The sequence below is a fragment of the Ctenocephalides felis genome, unplaced genomic scaffold (genome assembly GCF_003426905.1).
Source record: "Ctenocephalides felis isolate EL2017-DRISC unplaced genomic scaffold, ASM342690v1 CF-g0.4_SCAFFOLD_01886, whole genome shotgun sequence".
In the NCBI taxonomy this organism is placed as follows: domain Eukaryota; kingdom Metazoa; phylum Arthropoda; class Insecta; order Siphonaptera; family Pulicidae; genus Ctenocephalides; species Ctenocephalides felis.
This window is the reverse complement of record NW_020538040.1, coordinates 76,554,760-76,561,622: the sequence shown is the minus strand read 5'-3', so window position 1 is coordinate 76,561,622 and position 6,863 is coordinate 76,554,760. Positions and strand designations below refer to the sequence as shown.

The 6,863-nt window shown below is 32.3% G+C and overlaps 1 long non-coding RNA gene across 1 annotated transcript in view; it reads right to left on the bottom strand.

Moving 5' to 3' along the window:
• The window catches only part of LOC113378438, a 94,276-nt gene extending 89,583 nt beyond the window's left edge, over nucleotides 1-4,693 (bottom strand). Inside the window, exon 1 of the long non-coding RNA XR_003367185.1 lies at nucleotides 4,560-4,693. This is a non-coding gene — a long non-coding RNA (uncharacterized LOC113378438). The remainder of the gene's footprint in view (nucleotides 1-4,559) is intronic.
• Nucleotides 4,694-6,863: the final 2,170 nt, after the last annotated feature.

Here is a 6,863-nt window from a genome sequence, read left to right as displayed (position 1 = left end):
ACAATCTATGCATGTACTAGTACTAGCAACTGGGCGCCGCATCTGACGAAGACGTACGATATTATTGTGTACGTTATGCAATTCGTTTTATATGAATTTGTGGACACAGAAGCACATACATTTACAATAATATCTAAATTTATTTTCTGCAGTATGTTAAAGTTGAAATCAATTTTCAAAAGGCATAGCGGGTCGATTCTAGTTTTTCATTTACTTAAAATTGTAATATATCGTATTTTATGTCTTTTTATTATGAAAATTTTGCTTTACTTTGCTTTTATTGCTCGGTCGTTTTACCGTGTTTATAAAAAAAATTACTAAAAAAAAGTGAAAAAAAAAACACTTTAAAAATAGTAAATTTTGAAAAGAGAACACACTGTCATATCACTATAAAGATTTGTTGTAAGAATGAGTAATTTTTTTAACTCACAAGCCGCAGTTAATTTTTAAAATTAATTATTTTTATTTAATTTCATATATATGAACATTATAATATACATTTATAACAAACTAAATAAAAAGAAAGGGACGGATTATAAATAATTTATTGGTGGAAGAAAGTTGACGAGTAAATAAAACTTTAATTTAGAAATGTTTGGTTGGACGCAGAAAAATATGTATTCAAAAGGCCGCATAAACCACGCGGGCCGCGGATTGCTCACCCTTGATCTATTTGACGCTTTAATACAAACTGAGTCATTATGTATACAAACAGCCGGGTGCCTCGGAGAAGTCAGGTGAGGGCAGACAGATTTAAGTTGTACCCAGACAATATAATAATGAGTTGTCCCCCAAGGGACAGCGGAGTAAAAAGGGTATAATAACATTATTAACTTCCCGTAGGGCAAGTTATAGTAATCGCAAAAAAATCGAAAATGAAAATTTTTATAAATCTTTACGTTTCAAAGGTTTCTGAACATTTTGGCATACCTTAGAAAAAATGGATGTATGTGTGTGTATGTGTGTGTGTGGTGTGTGTGTGTGTGTGTGTGTATGTATGTACGTGTGTGTATGTATGTGCGGATACAAATTTTCGTCGACGATTTCGGGAACACGGATCAACCGATTTGAATAATTCAAAAAACATTCGATCCGTATTGATAAGGAGACGTGCTGATTAGTTTTTGGCGAAGGAACGTCTAGCCGTTCCGAAGATACGGGGCAAAAAGTGCCGAAAACGGTAACTCAGTTTTTAAGAGAACGGAGCGTCCGATTTTAATAATTCAAAAAACATTTTACTTGTATTGACAAGGTGAAGAACCGATCGAATTTTTATAAAGGCAGGTCTAGCGGTTTCGGAGATCTAATGAAAAAAGTAAAAAAAAAAATGCCATTTGGCGGTCAAAAATGATCATTAGACATATGCACATCAAATTATCAGATATTTTATAGAGATTTTAACAATAAGTATAATTTTGGTTTACGTTCCTATGGGTTCCGTACCAATGTTTACGCGTTAGACGTCGACGCGGCGCTTACGCGGTTTGATATTTCGTCTTTATGCAGTTAAAGCAGTACGATTGCATTGAAAAAAAGTTTAGATCTTTCAAAATATGTTAAAATAAAGAAAACATTTTTTTTTCAAAAAAAAAAAAAAAAAAAATTAAAAAAAAAATTAAAACAATTTTTTTTTTCAAAAAAAAGTAATTTTTTGTCTAATTGTTTGTCAAAAATCTTATTTTTTCGAAGTAAATTTTTTTCAAAAATGTTAATCGTTTTTAAAAAAATAATAATTTTTGGTACGGGAAGTTCCAGCAATTTGCCTTAAGGCACGATGCCTTAATTGCCTTAAGACAGAATTCCACTTACAGCTAGTATACTGTTTATTTCAAAAATAGTTTTTGCTTATCATCAAAAACTATTCTTACTTTCTTACATTTACATGTGTAATATTTCATTGATTTGGATTAGTTTTTAGTTGCATGTGTATTATAGGTTTTAGCAGCGCAAGCTGTTCTTTCTTAGTTGTGATATATTTATATGTGAACCGTAATTTTTGACTTTTTATTGTTATCAGGGGCGTAACTACCGCCGTATCAGCCGTATCAAAAATCCAAGGCCCCCGAACCAGGGAGGCCCCCAACGAGCGCAATCAGAAAGCAAAACAACATTGCATTTTCTTTTATTATCGAGAGGTATTGAACTTTAACATGTAAGCTAACGTTTTAAGAGAATTAATTTTTGCTGCAATATTTCTGCAAGCTCTAGCAATCAATTCATTTACAGTAAAAAATTTTCACATTCGATAAGCTATATTCTTGTCAACACATCTATAAAACTAATCCAGATGGATTGCAATAACTATTTCAAAGAACAAAAGACAAAAGATACTGAAGCGTTATTATGATGAGTTATCACAAGTTATTATGATGAGTTATCACAAGATGTGAGAATTTTGGGCCCGAAATCTTATTGTGATGTATACTATTGCTGTTTGGATATATTAATTTCACAAACCAAACAAAGATTTCAAAAACTTTGCGACGTAAATAATACGTAAATAAATTTGTCTTTTTGAAATGGAGAATCAATAAATGTTTTCGGAAATCTGTCGACTGAATTACTGTAAAGAAATAGTATAAAAATATCTCATAAGATCATGACCACTTGATGGCTCTAAAAATAGGTTTGGATTAAAAAATCTAAAAAATGTGATGAATGAATCTAAGAAATGCATCCAGTTTCCCAACGAAATAACAGCGTGCACTTTTTTCTTGGCTCCCCCAGTTAAAATCGCAACTGCTAGAAGAAATTTTTAAAATTGAAACTAATTAAAAATTACGTAAAAACTTTAGGACAGAAATGACTACCAGACCTATACGTTCCTAGTGACTGAATCTTTATAAAAAAAGATCATTAACTAGCTGTAAGTGGAATTCTGTCTTAAGGCAATTAGGGCATCGTGCCTTAAGGCAAATTGCTGGAACTTCCCGTACCAAAAATTATTATTTTTTTTTTAAAACGATTAACATTTTTGAAAAAAAATTACTTTGAAAAAATAAGATTTTTGAGAAACTATAAATTGGACAAAAAATTAGTTTTATTTTGAAAAAAAAAATTTTTTTTTTAAAAATTTTTTTTTTTAAAAAATTTGTTTTTTTTGAAAAAAATTTTTTTTTCTTTATTTTGACATATTGTGGAAGATCTGAACTTTTTTTTCAAAGCAATCGTACTGCTTTAACTACATAGGGACAAAATATAAAGCGCGTAAGCGCCGCGTCGCTGTCTTACGCATAAGCATTGGTACGGAACCGATAGGAATGTTAACAAAATGTATACTTATTGTTAAAATCTCTATAAAATGTCTGATAATTTGATGTGCATATGTCTAATGATCATTTTTGACCGCCAAATGGCTCATTTTTTACTTTTTTCCTCTATATCTCCGAAACCGCTGGACCTACCTTCATGAAAGTTGTATCGATTCTTCATCTTGTCAATACAAATAAAATGTTTTTTGAATTATTAAAATCGGACGCTCCGTTCTCTTAAAAACTGAGTTACCGTTTTCGGAACTTTTTGCCCCGTATCTTCGGAACGGCTTGACCTGCCTTTGCCAAAAACTAATCAGCACGTCTCCTTATCAATACGGATCGAATGTTTTTTGAATTATTCAAATCGGTTGATCCGTGTTCCCGAAATCGTCGACGAAAATTTGTATCCGCACATACATACACACACATACATACATACATACATACACACACACATACACACACACACACACACACACACATACATCCATTTTTTCTAAGGTATGCCAAAATGTTCAGAAACCTCTGAAACGTAAAGATATATAAAAATTTTCATTTTCGATTTTTTTGCGATTACTATAACTTGCCCTACGGGAAGTTAAAAAATTCAAAGAAAGTGAATATATATCTGGAATCATTTGTGAAAAATTCAGAAAATGAGAGAAAATTAGATAGATAAATAATAAGAAGGATAAATAGATATTCTTTTAATTTTATGAATTTTTATATTTTGTAAAAAAAAAATCCTTCTTGAGGGGGTCCTCGAAACAAATTTTGATACGGTTATGGAGCAATGACTCCGAAAAGCAATTATCATTTGATATTATATTCAAGAACACATTAAAAAATGCAAACATGAAAATGATAAAAATAGTAAATGACGAGATTTAGATTTTTTTCTCGTTTAATCAAATTTACTTTCTAAGTAATGATTACGCAAAGACTTATAGCTTGTACTACAAGCCTTGTAGTTCTTTTAACCCTTTAAATTATAATGACGAGCATAGCCCGCGTACGATGGCTAGGCCAAACGAAAATATTACGGGTATAGCTCCTGTACGATAATTGGGCCAGAAGCAAATATTAAGCATTACGGGCATGACCCAATACGGTGATCGCATGTATTACAAAATATTTATTTACACAAAACTATAAAACACAAAATTATTTTTATTTTTGTGATAAACTGCACACTGTGTGGGAAAATAGTCACGAACGCTGCGCCAGCTTGCACAACTTTGGCCCAACATTTTCGATCTTAATCATAAGTTAAAAGGTTAAATATACGGCCATAACAATACTTACTTCTATATTAAACATCTAAACAGTCATCATAAAACTAAGATAATAATACACGTAATAACATATATCAACACGAATAAACAAAGTATATCAATTGAACGTGCACTTCACACAATAACAAACTGAATCAAATCTTTATGCAACCTGGTGACTATGTTTTTATTTCAAATAAACTGAAGTCGGGGGGAAGGGGAATGGGCATAGGCGTTCTTTTAAGTTAAGTTAACTTACTTAACCATGTGACTTTGGCGCATTCATTGAACTGCGCGCGTCATCTGAATCGAGGTAAAGTTTTGTTTTAAGTTGAAATACCATTATCCGCTAATTATTAACTTCCCGTTTTTGCATTTCTCCACGTTTTGAAGGTTTCTGAACTTTTTGGCATACCTCAGAAAAAAATGGGTGTGTGTGTGTTTTGTGTGTCCGCATTTTTTCGTCCACGTTTTCGGGCGCATGCAGTGTTGGATTAACAGTAGGGGCAGTCGGGGTCGGGGCTACTGCCCAGGTCGGCAAATTTTCGGGGGACGGAAACATTTGGATAGTTAGAAAAAAAATATACCATAAATGAGCTGAAAGTTTAAGAAAAATATGTTCTTCAGATCTCGAGTCCTCTTAAGATGACGAATTTGTGCACTTCCAAGCTTATAGCGCCGAAAAACTAGCGACGCATGGCATTGTGCCATAAGGCAATAAGTTAGTGAAACTTTCCTCACTGAAACTTACATTTTATAAAGAGCTTTTAAATTTTTTGAAAAATGAAAAAAGTTGAATTTAAAAAACCTTTTTTTATATTTTGAAATTTTTGAAAATTATAACTTTTATTTATTATTAAAATTAAAATTTATTTAAATGATTCGATTCCTATTGATAACGAGGCGTGCTGATTAGTTATTGGCCAAGGCAGGTCCAACTGTACAAAAATACGAGCCAAAATGCCAAAATGCCAAAAATGATAATTCAGGGACCGATTCTGCCGCAATGTTATGATAAGTTCATGTTATGAAGAATTTTCCATAGTAATATAGACAAAAGTTATGCGGTTGGTGTTCAGTCAGGCGAATTTCTCAGGTTTTCTCATACAAAACATAACCTAAAAGCCGCACAAATGTCAAAAAAACGATGTTAGATAAGTGTGTGTTTCTGATTCCTCTTAGGTAAGATACGAGTGACGTTGCAGTTTATGTTTAAAACGCCGGAATGAACAGCAAATATATGATATATTGACAGCATTCAGTATGATTCATTCGCATAATGTATGGGGAGTCGGAGCGTAACATAGCCATGTCGTAACATTTCTCTGTTATGCGCAGAATCGGTCCATCAGTTTGAGAAACGAAACGTCCAATATCATTCGAAACTAGCTGTAAGTGGAATTCTGTCTTAAGGCAATTAGGGCATCGTGCCTTGAGGCAAATTGCTGGAACTTCCCGTACCAAAAATTATTATTTTTTTAAAAACGATTAACATTTTTGAAAAAAAATTACTTCGGAAAAATAAGATTTTTGACAAACAATTAGACAAAAAATTACTTTTTTTTGAAAAAAAAAATTTTTTTAAATTTTTTTTTTTTTTTTTTTTTTTTTTAAAAATGTTTTCTTTATTTTGACATATTTTGAAAGATCTAAACTTTTTTCAAAGCAATCGTACTGCTTTAACTGCATAAAGACAAAATATCAAACCGCGTAAGCGCCGCGTCGACGTCTAACGCGTAAACATTGGTACGGAACCCATAGGAATGTAAACCAAAATTATACTCATTGTTAAAATCTCTATAAAATATCTGATAATTTGATGTGCATATGTCTAATGATCATTTTTGACCGCCAAATGGCATTTTTTTTTACTTTTTTCATTAGATCTTCGAAACCGCTAGACCTGCCTTTATGAAAATTTGATCGGTTCTTCCCCTTGTCAATACAAGTAATCTGTTTTTTGAATTATTAAAATCGAACGCTCCGTTCTCTTAAAAACTGGGTTACCGTTTTCGGCACTTTTTGCCCCGTATCTTCGGAACGGCTAGACCTGACTTCGCCAAAAACTAATCAGCACGTCTCCTTATCAATACGAATCGAATGTTTTTTGAATTATTCAAATCGGTTGATCGGTGTTCCTGAAATCATCGACGAAAATTTGTATCCGCACATACATACACACACACGCACACACACACACACACACACACATACATCCATTTTTTCTAAGGTATGCCAAAATATTCAGAAACCTTTGAAACGTCGAGAAAAGCAAAAATTTTCATTTTCGATTTTTTTGCGATTACTATAACTTGCCCTACGGGAAGTTAAAAAT